This window comes from Mustela nigripes, chromosome 4 (genome assembly GCF_022355385.1).
Source record: "Mustela nigripes isolate SB6536 chromosome 4, MUSNIG.SB6536, whole genome shotgun sequence".
Lineage (NCBI taxonomy): Eukaryota > Metazoa > Chordata > Mammalia > Carnivora > Mustelidae > Mustela > Mustela nigripes.
The window spans coordinates 17,136,754-17,153,378 of record NC_081560.1 but is presented as its reverse complement, the minus strand read 5'-3'; positions in this window follow the sequence as shown (position 1 = coordinate 17,153,378).

Sequence of the window (16,625 nt, the reverse complement as noted above, 5' to 3'; positions counted from 1 at the left end):
TTTTTCTTTAACAAACAGACTCGTGGAACTTGTTAGAGAGCCCGGCAGAGAGCTGGCTGCTGTCCCCGTCCACACACACACACACACATACACACACACACACACACACACACACAGCAGGAGAGCCAGGGGCGAGGGCTGCAGGGAGAGCTGGGTGGCTTGGCTGGCAGACACAGGGGCTGACAGCCCAGAGTTGCCTTCAGGACAGCGGAGTCATTGTGGTGTCTGGGCTGAGTGTCACTTGCCGCCCTTCCCTGGAGCTGGACCTAGCCATCTTGGTGCCTGGCGTCAGCTCTGAGAGCCTTCCCCAGGCTGTACATGGACGGGGAGTCAGCAGTTGTGAGGAGCAGAGGTAGAGTACTGCTCTGGTCCATGGTTATTGTATAAGCAGCTAATGATCTGGGGACCTGCGGTGGCCCTCTCCTCCCATTCGTGTTTATGACACCCCAATTTCCGGACTGTATCTAGCTAGACCCGGGACCAAACCACTTTGATTCTCCCAGGCAAAACAGTAGTGGTTTTCCATGATCTTGTTTTGGGTAATTGATTAATTAACTTTTATTGAGATGTAATTGACATATGACATTGCGTAGGTTTAAGGTGTACATGGGTTGATTGGATTTGGCACACTTCCATATTGCAATATGGTGACCACTGGAGCGTTAGCTAACATGTCTATCATGTTATGTGATTATCATTCCTTTTTTCTGGCAAGAACATTTGAAATCCATGGTCATTTTTCAAGTACTGCCATTGACAGGCAGACATCATGGTTTTTGTCTCATATCACTCCTTCACCTTCTCTGAAGATTCTAGAGCTTTAAGGACATTTTAGGATGACTTGACCGTATGGGTTTCCCATCTATGGAGGTGGTGCCCAGGGTGAATTTGTCCCTGGGGAGAACTCAAGTTCTCTCTGCTTTGATCAGAACACCATTTTTTTTCAGATTTTATTTATTTGAGACATAGAGAAAGAGAACATGAGCTGTGTGTGTGTTGGTGGGGGGGGGGGCAAACAGACTCCCTGCTGGGCAAAGAGCCTGAGGACTCGATTCCAGGACCCTGGGATCATGACCTGAGCCGAAGGCAGACGCTTAACTGACAGAGCCACCCAGGTGCCCCCAGAACTCCTTTCCTAAATTTGTTAGAAGTGGCTTAAAAAACAAACGACTATAAAATTTGAAAACCACTAATCTTACTAATATTAACAATAATTCTTGTGCTTAATTTGTTTCAGGCTCTGCACTAGGCCCTCTCCTTGTCTTGGTTGATTTAATGCTGGCCCCAAGCTATGAGGTCAGTAGAGGACTGCCCTCCTGTCCTGCAGACGTACAAGGTGAGTCGCAAATGTAATTTAAAATTTGCTGGGAGTCCTGTTAAAAAAAGTGAAGAGAAACAGTGTTGCAGCGATCATAATAAGACATTTTATTCAACTAAATATATCTGAAATATAATTTCTATGGGCAATCAATATAAATATCAACATGATATTTTCGATTTATTTTTCAGGCCAAATCTTTGAAGTCCAGTGTGTATTTCCCTCAGCACATCTCCGTTCGGACTAGCCACACTCTCAGTCTTCCACAGCTGTATGTGACCAGTGACTACTGCAGTGGGCAGAGCAAGGCTAGAAGGTAAGAGGGTAGGTTCTATAGCCAGAGCAACACAGCAAGTGTGGTTAACATTTATTCCCTCCCATAAGATCTACTTTGTTAGCAACTGTCACGTGTACGGTGAATTACTATGAGATATAATAACTGTGATGTTCATCATATACCGCAGACATAGTTCTTTTATAACTGGAAGTTTGTACCTTTGACCCATCTTCACCCATTTCTTCTACCTCTGGCAACCACTAATCTGTTCTGTTTCTTAAAGGTTGGCTTTTTAAAAAAATTCCACATGTAAGTGAGATCATATAGAATTAGTCTTTATTTGACTTCTTTCTTTCTTTTTTTTTTTTTTTTTAATTTATCAGAGAGAGAGAGAGAGGGAGAGAGAGCGAGCTCAGGCAGACAGAATGGCAGGCAGAGGCAGAGGGAGAAGCAGGCTCCCCGCCGAGCAAGGAGCCCGATGTGGGACTCGATCCCAGGACGCTGGGATCATGACCTGAGCCGAAGGCAGCTGCCCAACCAGCCGAGCCACCCAGGCGTCCCTATTTGACTTATTTCACTTAGTATAATGCCCTTAAGTTCTGCCCATGTTATAGCAAATGGTGTGATTTCCTCCTTTTCCTATGGCTGAAAATATTCCTCTGTGTGTGTATGTATGTGTGTGTGTGTGTGTGTAATGTCTTCTTTAACCATTCATCTGTTAGTAGATGCTAGCTTGTTTCCATGTCTTGGCTATTGTAAATAATGCTGCAATGACCATGGGGGTGTGGATGTCACTTTGAGATAGGGATTTCATTTCCTTTTGGATATATACCTGGAAGTGGCATCGTTGGATCATAAGATAATTCTATTATTAATTTTTTGAGGACCCTCTGTACTGTTTTCCACAGTGGCCGCACCAATTTACACTTTCACTCACAGTGCTCAAGGGTTCTCTTTTTTCCACATTCTCATCACCACTTAGAATTGATTGTCTTTTAATGATAGACAATCTAACAGGTATGAGGTGATACCCCATTGTGGTTTTGATTTACATTTCTCTGGTGATGAGTGAAGTTGAGTGTCTTTTCATATACCTGTTGGTCATTTGTATGTATTCTTTGGAAAGTTGCTCAGCTCTTCTGCCTGTTTTTTAATCAGATTGTCTTTTTGCTATTGAGTTGTATGAGTTCTTTTTTTTGTTTGTTTGAGTTCTTTATATATCTTGGATATTAATCCCTTAGCAGATATATGATGGCAAATATTTTCTCTTGTTCTGTAGGTTGTGTTTTCATTTTGTTGATGGTTTTTGCTATCCAGTGTCCTTCCTTCTTAAATCTGTGAAGATTACTCAAAGGACCTAGCGCAGGGCTAGACACTCTAGCTGTTCATTGAATATTTATTGGTAGCAGAGAAAGCCCCCTACAGCTTTTTTACCAACACTCCCCTGAGTGAGGCAGTGCTGGGGAGGGAATATGGAAATGACTGCCTGGCCGCAGGGAAATCAGGGCCAGAAATCACACTCTTGGCTTCCAGTCCTGGACTATTTCATAGGTAGGCTCAAATCCCCAGACTGTCACCTCCTAATTCTTAAGCTGGATTGAGGATTGGCTTTTGGATTTGGGCTGGGAAGGAATGTGTTTGTAAGAAATTTCATTTCGGAAGATGATGGACTAGGCCTTCTCTCCCACCACTACAACCTGGCAGCAGGAGGGAAATGCGTCACTCCTCCAGGAGCCTCACTGAAGTCTTGGGAAACCCTGGCCTAATTGCACTGATCTCCACCACCCCCTTCTTGCTTTTCTTGTTTGAGGCGTAATTCTACGCACACGGGTAAGACTGGCAAGCAGATGGAAGCAGATGGAAGCCTTTTGTGACACACAATAAGCCCACAACAGTGGAACTTCCCTGATTTTGTAAAGAGCCCTTAGAGGGTGGGGGGAGGGGCTCCTTAAGGCAACAGTTTTCAAGGACATTTTTGCCTCCAACTCCACCCACCCCCCATCCCCCGCACTTTCCCGCAAACTTCTTGTCAGCCCTGGTCGCCTTACAGCTTGGTTACTCTGACCACTTACTGAGTTCTGACCACACACCTTATTTTATTTCATTCCGTTTTCATAGCGGTTCTGTTCAGTGGATTCGGTAAATGAGCCCGCTCTACCCAGGGCCAACCCAAGCTTACAAAAGATCAAGGGCTGGGGTCGCACAACTGTCAAATGGCGAGCGCTCCCGTGTCCTCCCTCGAAGGGGTGGAGAGGAACACTCGACACCAGGAAAGCAGCTTCTCCATGTGAGAAGCATCATGGAGCCGAGGGACTGGTGGGCTGGGCCCAGGTGATAGGGAGTGACAGGTGGGGAGGATTCTGTCCATTCCGACGGCTCTGGCACAGACGCCACACGGTCCACAGGCATTTGTTGGTCATACACTCCTTCATTCATCTAGTCTTTGAGCATCAGCTCCGTGCCCGGCAGTAGGCATGTCAAACCAAATGACACATGGCCCCTGGCCTCAAGCATCATTATTCTTTTTTTTTTTTTAATAAATTAATTAATTTATTTATTTGACAGGCAGAGATCACAAGTAGGCAGAGAGGCAAGCAGAGAGAGAGAGAGGTGGAAGCAGGCTCCCCGCTGAGCAGAGAGTCCGATGCGGGGCTCAATCCCAGGACCCTGGGATCATGTCCTGAGCCGAAGGCAGAGGCTTTAACCCACTGAGCCACCCAGGCGCCCCAAGCATCTTTATTCTAATCGGGGAGATAGACACCTTGATAGCTATTTAAAATACGTGATGTTTATGGATGGAGGACCCTGTGGTAGAAAAGGAGAGGGAAGGGTTATCTGGGAAGGCTTCTTGGAGGAGCTGACATTTGAATTAAGGTTTTAGGGATGAGCTGGATTTAATTAGGTTGTGTGGGAAGGGATGGTGGGGGCGGGGGGACAATCTGAAGAAATGGCGCAGCGGGGAGAGAGACAACTTGATGTGTACATAGAGCTGAAAGTGGTGGCCTTGCTGGTAGGTCAAGGGTGAATCAGGGAGCAGTGGGAGGCAGGCTGGTAAGGAGGCAGGGCCCTGTCATGGAGAATCTTCTGTGCCACACCTGGACCGTTCTCTGCCAGGAATAGAGAGTGCTGGAGGCCGCCCCTGAGTTTATGGTGGCTTTGCTACAGAGGCTGGATTTGATAGGGTAGAGGCCAGTCAAGGAAGGGGCAGAGGCAAAGTTCTAGGGAAAGATGATAAGGACCTGAATCAGGGCAGGAGCTAGTAGCAAAGGAGAGGAGGGCATGATTCGAGAATGATCGAAGAGGCCAAATCAGGGACACACAGTGATCCCTCGGAGTAAGAGCTGAGAGAGGGACAGAGGGGCAGACAGGAAGTTCTGCGGTGTCCCCAGCTGAGACTGGGAGCACAGAAGAGGAGGAGCTGGTTTCAGGGACGCTCTGATTCCGGTGTGGAAGTGTTGAGGTCGTGTGCAGGGCCTCGTGTTACTCGGTTTTGAGGCGCTCGCTCCCTGCAGTGCCCTCTGGACTGTGCTGAGCCCCGGGCATGGCTTCTCACTCTCTGAGCATCCCCTTGACAGACAGATTCTCTGCTGTGCTCTGCAGCCATGAGGATGGGAGAGAGTGTCAAGTCTTCTCAGAGAGGACGGTCACTAGTGGGTGGGTTGGGATATGAATGCGAATAGATCCCCCAGTGGAAGGAATTAAGACCATGACGTAACTCTTCAGGGTTCTTCTCCCTTAGCCAAGAAGGGGACCAAAGCTCCCCCCTTTATCTGGTTGACTCCACTCATCCTTTGCTTTCTGGCGCAGGTGTCCTTCTCCCTGGGAAGCCCTTCCCGGACTCCCTGACTAGAGTGATTTCCCCGGTCATGCACCGTGAACCTAACTTCTGTGTCTCAGCCCAGTTGCAGTTTTACTTTGTGATATTTTGATTAAGGCTCTTCAGCTGTGGACTGTGAGCCCCATGAATGCAGGGACTCAGCTAGTGTCTGCTCACCATTGTATCCCTAGAACCTTCTGGCACTCTGTGGGTGCTCTACCAGCCAGGCAGTCAGGCAGTAGGAGTTTCCATCAAGGTTCTGGCAAAAAACTGGCGGCACCTCTGAAAAAGGAATCGAAGAGTCCGATGAAGGCACTCTTTCTAAAGGAGTGAAAGGGTTAAGGGACCGATGTGGGGACTCATCCCAGTGGAGGCTGTTACCACGTGTTGTGGATTGAAATCTGTCCTTGCAGAAGGTACCCTGAAGGCCTAGCCCCGAGTTTCTGGGAATGCAATCTTAGTTTGAAATAGGGTCTTTGCGGATGTCATCAAGTTAAAATGAGGTCATTAGGGTGGGCCTTCAGCCAATATGACTGGTATCCTCAGAAGAGGAGATACGGACAGAGACGCATAAGGCAAGACAGCCACGTGAGCAAGGGGGCGGAGACGGGAACCATGGCCGTGTAAGCCAAGGAAGGCGCACAATTGTTGGCAATGATCAGAAGCTAGAAGAGGCAAGGAATGATCCTCCCCTACACGTTTCTGAGGGAGCATGGCCCGGCCAACGCCTTGATTTCCCACTTCTAGCCTCCAGACCCGGGAGACAATACCCTTCTGTTGTTTGCGACCCTTCGATTTAGTGGCACTTTGTGACAACAGCCCCGAGACACTCATATGCCCCTCCTAGGCTTCCAGGACAAGGGAAGGAAATCCACTGTTTGCAATGACCTGTAGCGGAGGGGCCCGCTGCCAGGAGCTGTGGCCCCGGGTGGAAGGATGCACCCACGGCAAACTCTAGCCTAGCGGGGAACGGGGGAGAGGATGCTTTGCTCTCTCTCCTCTCCCACTTCCTAATTCCCATCTGCTCTCATCAGCCTAATCCAGCGGGCAGCCAGAGGGCAAGGGAGTGGGGTCTGCGGAAGTCTCCGAGGTGCAAAGCAGAGTGGCCAAGGGGGAGAGTGATATGGAAGGCTCGGGGAGCAGATCCTTTCCAGTAAGTAGGTAAAATGCATGGGAGCATGGCAGGGACAGAACTCCAAGGTTATTCTCGCTTGTCTTTGGGAACAGACAATTTTACGGCACCGCTCTGTTTCCACCAGGAGGAGACAAGAGAGGAGACACAGGTTTTAACAGTGAGGACTTTTGCGTCTGGCTTCGAGCCCTGCCCCCTGGCTCTGCACCCGGGTTCTGGGTCTTGTGAAGCCTCCCTCCGTGTTTGTGCAGTTAGCACCTTGAGGCTGGATGCTATTTTAAGGCTGGAAGTGAGGTAATTTGGTACGACAACAGAAACCCAGCTGTAATTATGAACGCCAGCCTCTCAAGCAGAGAAGTCACCGGCCTGGAAGAGTTGCCAGTGTCAGTGACTCAGTGGTACGTGCTCACTCGAGCCAGCCCGGGCCCGGCCACCCTCCGGCCACGCAGAGGTCCGCTGTGCACGGAGTACAAGGAACACGAGGGTAATTCATCTCTCCTACCATGCAACGCCTCCGCCTCTAGTTGTTGCCAGCTCTGCGAGCCAGAGCGGTAATTTGGGGGAGAAAAGCTGAGGCCCGTGAATTGATGGGCCAATTGAACAGAATGGGCCAGATCTCTCCACTGATGGAAATACTGTCAAGCTTGGCTGCCCGGGCAAAGCCTCTGGAGCTGGGTGTACACGGCCCTGCAACATCTGCAGTGCGATCTGCTGGGCCGCCTGGCTGCTGTGTAGACTATGTGACCGTCTCCGTGCAGGTGCAGGTGCCTTGTCTCTGGAGGTCAGAGAGAGAAGATTGTATTTTTGTTGGACTTTGTCCAGTCTGGGATCTTTGCATTTCTCAGATTAACCCATTACATTCCTTGTTTCGAGGGCATGTGTATGTGTGTGTGTGTGGGGGGGAGGCGGTAACTAAAACAGGGACATAGCGTATGTACAGATTTAGCTGGAACAAATACTAGAGGTTCCCATCCATCCTTTAGATTTTTGAATGACAACAATGATGCTACTAGTCCCTCTTAGAATTGTCCCAATTGCCTTTAGATGGCGAACATTCACTGGCATCCACCGCTACAAGCCCCTGGGGGAAAACTAAGTGGTGGCGTTGTCCTTTGAGAGGGGACGATTTTTTTCTTCTTTAGGAAAAGGAACTGCCAAATGGGATTCCCCAAACAAAGTTACCAGGGAGACTGAGACAGACAGACAGACAGATTGATAGATCCACCTGACTGATGCAGGGGAGAAGGGTAGGGGTTCTGGGTCTGTGAGGTGCTTGCTGGAACCTGTCCTGATTTAGTTCTCCTGGGGTGGCCTCAGCAGCTGAAGGAATCTCTCTCTTTCTCTCTTTTTCTGTTTTATGGATAAGTAATCGACACACGTTGCCATATAATTTAAGATACACAGCATGACGGTCTGATTTATGTGTGTTGTGAGGTAATGACTGTGAAAGCTTTGGCTAACACCCACCTCCTCACGTAGATACAACAAAAGGAAAGAAAGAAATTCTCCTCATGCTGAGAATGCTCAGGATCTCCAGGATTCGTCACAGCTGTGTTAGCTGTGGTCATCGCATGGTGCGTCCTGTCCCTAGTCCTTGTTTATCTGATAACTGGAATTTTGTATCTCTGGACCACCTTCCTCCCATGCCCCTCCCCACTTGGCGTAGTTTTCTTGCCTGAGCACTGTCCAGGGAGATCACCGCTGTGGCTTCCAGAAGGCAACCTGCTTGTCGTGACTCCGTACCCGGGGAAGTGAAAGTCTTCTCTGGCCCTCAGCTCGGCACTGCCAACGGCACAGCTAGGGAGGACTAAAGACCACTTGATCCCTCCGCAAGACTTCTCATTTCCTTTGCGTCTTCTCCTCCGTGCCCTGCCTACATACTAATGAGAACGTGGGTATTTCGGGATATGCCAAGGCGAAGGCACTAGGGCCTTGGAAAACATAAACTGGGTTTCCAGCTGCTACTAGCCATGGGATGTGGTCGAGGTTGGTGGTTGCTATTTGTGCTGCAAACGAGAAAGTGGGGCATTTCCGTGACAACAAAATAGAGAAGTCACGCTCCCTCAAAGAACTGTGACCTAGAAGGCAAGACATTTAATTAGAAAAAAACTTTACCATCAAGGCACTCTCTGGTAAGAGCAACAGGCATTAAATGAGAGACGCACCCCTTCCAGTGGTGCATCTGGGATGCTGGGAGTATGTGTTACAGGGATGAGATCTATCCTGACCAAAATAACTGTGTGTGTGTGTGTGTGTGTTGGGGGGAGGTGGGAGTAAGTGTCAGAGAGGTGGAGGTGGTGGCTGGGTGATTCCAGAAGGAATTTCTCAGAATGGCTAGTTCTCTGGGGAGGGCATTGGGGCTGCTCTTTGGCGAGGATTCTAAACAAGACATGGCCAAGACTCCATAAAGAAGGAAATATTGGCGTTTCTGCAAGTTGGGTTTTTTTTTTTTTTTAAAGATTTTATTTATTTATTTGACAGAGAGAGATCACAAGTAGACAGAGAGGCAGGCAGAGAGAGAGGAAGAAGCAGGCTCCCCGCTGAGCAGAGAGCCCCATGCGGGGCTTGATCCCAGGATCCTGGGATCATGACCTGAGCCGAAGGCAGAGGCTTTAACCCACTGAGCCACCCAGGCGCCCCCATTTCTACAAGTTGAATCCCATCTTCTACCCTGAATTCTTCTTGCCCAGCAGGGATTGGATGAGCGGACGTGAAAATACGCTACAAAGCTGTCACTTACAGTAAATGGCGGGTCGCCTCCGCTCAGAGCCAGTGGGTGGCTGGGCTGGGACTGGGGAGAACGGGCCAGGGAGGGGCGTTGGAGGCTCCTGATCCCAGCAGGCTCCGGGAAGAGCGGCCAGTTATGCAGGGAATTTCCTGCCTCTGAACCTGGAATGCCAATAACCACAGTTGAGCAAATTTACCTCCAGGCCGCTTTTGATAAATTTTCAAAAATGAGACCTCAGAAGCTCTTTCAGGTTCGTCCTTAAAATCCAAATCCAGTCCGGGGCTGGTTCAGTTCTGAATCAAATTTTGGTAAAGAGCTGACAACTAGGTTATTCTCATCAGCTGTCGATATGGAAGAAACCCTCCTCTCACTTTTCCTCTTAATGTAGAGATGCTGGGGGAAAGAATTTGCCCCGGAAAGAAGAGGTGGGGGGAGGGAGGGGGGAGGTGAGAAAAATACCTTGAATTTTGGTTTGCGTGCCAGGGCTAGAGTGCCCCAGGGGCTGGGCTGGGGCTGTCCGGAGCTGATTGTACATGGGGTTGGCATTTTAAGAAAAGGGTGAGAGCAGATTTGGGGAAGGAACAAGAAGGAGTCAGGGGACAGATAAGCAGCACCCGGCTTGCTGGGCAGATGAATCCGAGAGGTGAGCACAGGGACCTCCTCCTGCTTAAGCGGAGGCCGTTCTGTTGTGCCACCCTTTTCCCTTTTCTTGTGACCCCGTTTGTAGAGATCAGTAGGGAGATGGAATTAATCAGTAGGAAAAGGGAGAGGAGAGACGTTTGGAAAAGGTGAGAGCAAGGGCTGAGCTAGGAGGGATGATCTGTGTTGCCCCCCTCCCTCCCCCACTGCTCTGCCCATTGTATATTCTCCCGGAGGAAGTTCAGTGTGAGCAGGGAAGCCATTGTTGGTTGAAACCCATGCACACGGGGAGCACAACAGTAATAATTTGGACGATTAAGGGCTTCAGGACTTTGTGGTTCAGTAAATATTTGTTGAATGAATCCGAAGGCCAAGAGATGTCTGGTTTTTCTATGTGTCTCATCCCAGGGATTGTTCCCAGTCTTTTGTTTGCATGTCCAGGAGGAGGATCAGAGTCCCTCGCCATGATTAAATGGAGGCCTGACTTTATGATAGAGTTTGTGCCCTGCAGTTAGACTCTTGAGGTATCATATGGATTTGTTAGACAAAATAAGAATCAGAAAGAATAAGAATGAGCAGTAAGAATTCATTCAAGCGTCTGTAAACTCTGATGGAAGTGCTTTGGAGACCTGGTTAATGGTCCCGTGTTGGCTTTACTCTTTCGCACATATCTCAAGGGAGAACGGTTGTTTCACACGGAGGACAGAGACGTTGGCTGAACTAGATCCATTCGTTTATGTCCATCATGTCTGCGGGCCTCCCACAAGTGGCTTCCAGTGGGGGAGAACAGGGGAGCATCTTTCCTTTGAGATAGCTCTCATCTGGTGAAGAGAAACAGGTGTGTTTCTTGTTCTTCCTCTAGTCTCTATTGGTGAACCGAGAGGTACAGTGTCGTATCCCCGTGTGTGAGGAAATGAGCACTTTCTGCCTTGAGAGTGGTTCCTGCTGTTCCGAGAGGACATCGTCACAGCCCTGTGCAAGGAGGTGCTTGGCAGCCCCTCTGAGAGATGAGGTTGGGGGAGAGGGTCTCATGGCTGAAAGGACCTTAGCTCATCTAGTACCTCTTTCTTTCTCCTCGTCCTGTGACCTGTGGAGGGTGACCGTCATTACAGTTCATTGGAACAGAGAGTTGAAATATGCACGTAAGACTAATTACCAAAAAAAAAATCAAATGAACATTATAGCTCCAAACTAAAACCAGTGCAAATATCCATCGGTAAGAGAGTGGATAACGTGCTGTGGTATGTTCGTACAGTGGGATGTTATCCAGCGATGACGAAGAGCACATTTCTGACACCCCATGGAGGGAAGAGAATTGTGTAGAGCAAAAGCCCATGAAGAGGATGGGAGGCTGAGGAATAGGCAAAACCAGACTATGGCAATAGAAGTGTTAAACAAAGGTGACTTCCTGGGGTGAGGGAGGCTAGAGAGAACTTTCTGGAATGATGGACATGTTTTATATTTTTATCCTCGTGAATGCTTTATGGATGCGTGTGTGTATGTGAGTGAGTGTGTGTGTATGTGCGCACGGTGTGTGTGTGATTGAACTGTATTCTTAAGGTTTGCACATTTTCCTGAATGTAAATTGTACCATAAAAAAAACCAAGCAAACCCTCAAAACCAAAAGCCAAACAACAGACACGTAGAGAATGGGAAATATGTGGTGAGGGGACTTAGGTACATTTCTGGTTGACCCACTCAGGAAGCAGATCTAACAGTCAGCAACACTCAGAGAAGTCCCCTTGCCTAGCATTTTACGTAACTTGGGCATATTACTTGATGTCTCTGAGTTTTTAGTTTTTTCCCTACTAAAAGAAAAAAAAGGGGTTCATTCATTCCTTGCACACAGAATCTGCCACGTCGAATGGTCTCGCAGGAGAGAGGACACACAGACTCCAGTTACAGACCTCGGTGCTGTTCTGCCAGCACTGTGAGCCTAGTCACACAGAAATAGCCGTAGGGGCCAGGGCCTGCCCTGGCCCGGCTCCCTGCTGCTGCCTCTGTCTACAGTCAGCACCACAGGAGTCCTAGAAAGGCCTTCTGGTTGGGCCAGACGGGAGCTTCTCTCCCTCCTCCAGGTCCTGCTTCCCCTGTGCTCCAATGCTGCTCTTGTCCTCCAGCCCCCTGGCCCTGAAAGGGTCTTTCTGTTTCGTGAAGGAGAGGGAAGCCAGAGAGAGGGAGAGAGAAGAAACAGAAAGAATGAGAGAGAGTGAGAGAATGAGTCCGAGGGCCCTGGACTCACCCCCGGCCCCAGGGCCTCAAATATGTGGCCAAGAATCCGAGTCTAACTTCCCCTCAGGGAGGCAAATGACAGAGATCCTCCTTGAGGCACTTCCAAAGACCTATGAAGAGATACTAACCCCTCCCCAGCCCAGCCTACCTCCCTAGGCCAGAGAGCGGGTCCTGAGAGGAGTCTCTCATACCCTTCCATTGCCTCAGAGCCCCCAGGAAGGAGAGATGCGGCCTGTAGCGTTTGGGCTTCATCCCTGGAGCAAGATCCGGGTAATTTTCCATCCTGCCTCACTTACTCATTCCTTTCCTCCTGACACAGGGAGGTGGATGAATTAAGTGGTTCTTCTTTGCTGATGGGAAACAGCCTCTGAAGATGGAGGTTCCTAACTGGAGGTCCTTGGGCAGAGGTCACACTTCACCATCCCGGATTTAGCCTCAGGATCAACCCAGGAGACATGCTTATCTCCTCCAGCTGGGTGGAGTCAACAGTCCCTGGCGGAGGCGATCTCCGAACAGGAGCCCGGCTCAGAGCAGGCACTCTATTGGCCCAATAAAACCATAGAATCTTAGACAGGAAGGGATTGGAGATTAGAGACTCCAACCCAATTTTAAAGACAAGAAAACTGAAGCCACATGGGGACTAACTTGCTTAGGGGCAGGAGCCCATCAATGACAGAGCCCGGGAAAGAGCGCCAGTGGCCGCCATGATAGGAATGACTCCTTCATATTCACTCAGTTATACTGGGCTCCTCAACCTCCATACGATTCCTGTTTGGGGCTGGGTAGTTCCTTGTTGTGGGGGACTGGCGTGTGCATTGTAGGATGTTTAGGAATTTCCCTGGCTTCTGCCCACTAGACACCAGCAGTATCCCTTTACCCCAGTTGTTACAACCCAGAATGCCCCCAGACATTGCCCAAAGTCGCTGGGAGGACAAACTTGTCCATGGTTGAGAACCCCTGCAACAGAGAGCCCGTTCTTACAGTTCAACGCATAGAGATGCATTGTGATGTGTTTATTATTTGTAGATCTGTCTCATGCATTAGGCCAGAAGTTCTCTGAGGTCACAGACTGGGTCCCATTCACCTTGATGTCTTCTGTGTGTGGCACAGTACTTGGCATGGGAGAGATAGGCCATAAATGGTTTTGAATGAATGAATGAACCAGCTCACTGAACATCAGCTTTCATTTGCCGGGTATCTAGTATCATATGAAACACCAGCCTGGAGGACAGGCAGAGGAAGGACCTTCAGAGGGAAGTGGGGACCTCCTCATCTGCTTTGTCATCTACTGCCATGGTGCCACCAAGGCCTCTTTTCCTGGAGCTCCTTTTCTCATGCTCCAGGCTTAATTATGTGGCTTCATTTCGTTCTTACAAAACAATAGAAATAGATACTATACCAAAGAGGTTTTTCTCACTGGGGATAAAGCCAGCATTCTGGAATGTGAAGCCTTGAGATTCTCAAGTTAAAAGGAAAAAGCCCCAAAATACTGCCCTTGGCAGCCATGAGAGCCTCAGGAGGATATTTGTTGTAGAGTCATAAATTTTGGCATTGGGAAAATCACAAGAAAATGTGAAAGGAAATAGTCTGTACCACAAAATCCCATCTTTTTGTTTTTTTCTTAATCTTAGAAATTTTCACCAGTGTTGGCTTTGGGCAAGTGGTAAACTCTTCTGTGTCTGTTTTCCAAACAATAGCATGCTTGAGAGGGTAGAGGGTTTTTTTTCCCCTGTTTTTGTTTTTATTTTGTTTTGTAGGGGAAAAAAGTGTTTTCGGAAGACCTTATATGAAAAACGTTATAAAATATAAGTTCCAGTGAATCTCGAAATTCTGGAACTTTTTATTTTATGGTTTGCTTTGGGCAGAAAGCCTTTGACAGAGGCTGAGAGAAAATACCAGTTGGTGGCTGGATAGGTCCTACAGGGGAATTCAGTTAAAAAGATGGACTGACTTTGCCAAGGACTTTATTAGTCAATGAATGCAAATGGACACGTTGATTTCAGTGTGATTGGCGAAAGAGAACACAGTTAAAATAGAACAAAAGGACCAAGAAGGGAATGAAGACAGGGCAGCAAGAGGGATGGATGGGTGGTATTGGGTTAATATCCTTTTAAATGTGACTTTTCCCAGTGTAGTGCTTTTCCAGGTATAGTGCTTTCTGCTTACACATGAGTAGATGTCTGTCTCTCAGGGATGATGACTGTTGCATATTATTGACTGGTTGTTCTCAGGGGAGAGGGAGATAGGTACACCAGGACCAGTGAGAGAGCCAGAGGCTTGGGGTGCTAATCAGATAAGGACCTCCGAACAGGACCCCCACGCAGGATGGAGGGTGAAGTGTCTGATGCGTCAGGAGTGGTTGGGAGACAGTCTGCCGCTGGGGGTGCCGGTGGGAGAAGTCGTTGGGGCAGAAGCCAGACTCCAGATGGCCTGGAGCAGCGCCGGAGGGAGGAAGACTAGACTTCGCAGCCAGCCAGGGGCAGACAAACTCCCAGAATTTCAAGCAGGAAAAGATTTTTGGCGTCTCTCACTTTTCAGATGGGGCGGAGGGAGATTGACATAAACAAGCCACAGGCCTCCCTCCAACTGTCTCCTCTAGAGAAGTGTTTTATGAGACCATAGAACACATTTATTGAGTGTTTTTTTTTTTTTTTTAGGTATTCAGCATGACCTCAGGCAAGTAAGTCTGAAGCAACCAGAGGTGAAACATCTCCCAGTGGGATTTTTTTTTTTTGGAAGATTTTATTTATTTATTTGACAGAAAGAGGGAACACAAGCAGGGGGAGTGGGAGAGGGAGAAGCAGGCTTCCCGCAGAGCAGGGAGCCTGATGGTGGGGTTCGATCCCAGAACCCCAGGATCATGACCTGAGCTGAAGGCAGCCACTTAACCACTGAGCCACCCAGGCACCCCTCCCAGTGGGATTTATCTCTGACACTGTTCAATGCTCAGCACAGCTCGACATCATTCTAGATGCTTCTGGCGTGGGCCCCCAGAAACGCTCATCGGCAGGAAAGGCATTCCATTGCACTTCTGGTTTTCAGGGTTGGACCATGTAGAGACCAGAGCCAGTGGGGGCAGAGGGTACCGGGGATGGGGGTCAGAAGGAAGAGATGATGTGGTTCGGGTGCCATGTTAAGCAGCATATCTGAAAAATGAATGCTTTTTTAGTTTAGGTATGTCCCAAATGTTGCATGAGATAATACTTAAATACTAAACACTTACTCAGTGTTTATGTGAAATTCAGATCGAACTAGGTGTCCCGTGTTTTATCTGGCAGTCCTCTCGGGGCAGCCAAGGAGCCCACATCCTTGCTGGGGGTGGTGAGGTTGAGGGTGTGGTTCTGCGCCTCTTTCAGGGGGAAGACGGCCGCCTGCGGCCTCTTTTCTCATACCTTCTCTTATTCGCCTGGGTTTCGGGAAAAGACGGAAGTCCTATGGTTTTGGAGACGTGCAGGCAGCAAAGGAAGGAGAGAGAAGCTTTCGTAGGTCATTGCTACAACAAATTTCTTTCTCCAGTTCCCTTTTGTCTTGTTCCAGAGAGAGGAACAACACACTCTTTAAGGATTTGAGGACAGAAGGAAATGTGGCTAGATAAAGCTAGCATACACTGTAGCATGTGTCCTGCGGAGATAATGGCTCTGAACCTGCTAAAATAAATGGTCTGCTTTGTTCTTGAATAATAATCAGCTGGCAGCTTTGTTCTCTCTTCTCAGCAGCTGGATGAGGAGATTCTGATTGCCGAGGAAAAGCAGTGACCGAGGAAGGACCACAGTGGACAGAGTGGGCGTGGAGGTGGGGGGGGTGAGAATTTACCACACCAGACAGTCCCCTCTCCGGTGGGGGATACAACCCCTTGCTACTCTTATTTCCTCGCTGCCTGTTGTAATGCCCCAAGGTCTACATTAAGTCTTAAGATAAATGACCTTCTCCTTTAAAAATCCACATACACCCGAGAAACAACCTATTAAACCATTATCCTTTTAGAATGATTTTATTCTTCAGAGTTTTCTAACCCCACATTTGGTTGAGAACAGGGTCTTGGGGTTGGTTCTTGGATCCTAGGATAGGAGTGGCAGAGGGGTTGACCCACAGAGACAGAATATGAAGAAAGCCCAGAAGGTAAAGGGTCTGGGCAGTTCAGGAGAACAGGGGAAGGGAGCGGGGGAGGGGGAGAGAGCAAGAGGGCGTGTGGGGTGAAGCTGCCTGCTTTGCCGCCATCTCTGCTGGGGCTCCCATGAGTGGAAGTGTCCCCAGCTTTTCAGACAAATTGGGACTGGACGTTGCCAAGATCAGGGCCACCTGAATCCCTGTCCTGCTCTTCTGTGTCGTTCAGAGCAAGTCATTTCTGCTCAGTTCTTACCCCCTCCTCCCAGACGCCAGGAGGACACACGAGAGCCAGGAGAGGAAGGCTCTGCTGGGTCACAGCAGGGAAAGAACCCACATCCAGTGGCTTGAACCTCAAGGGGGTCTTTTTGTCTCATG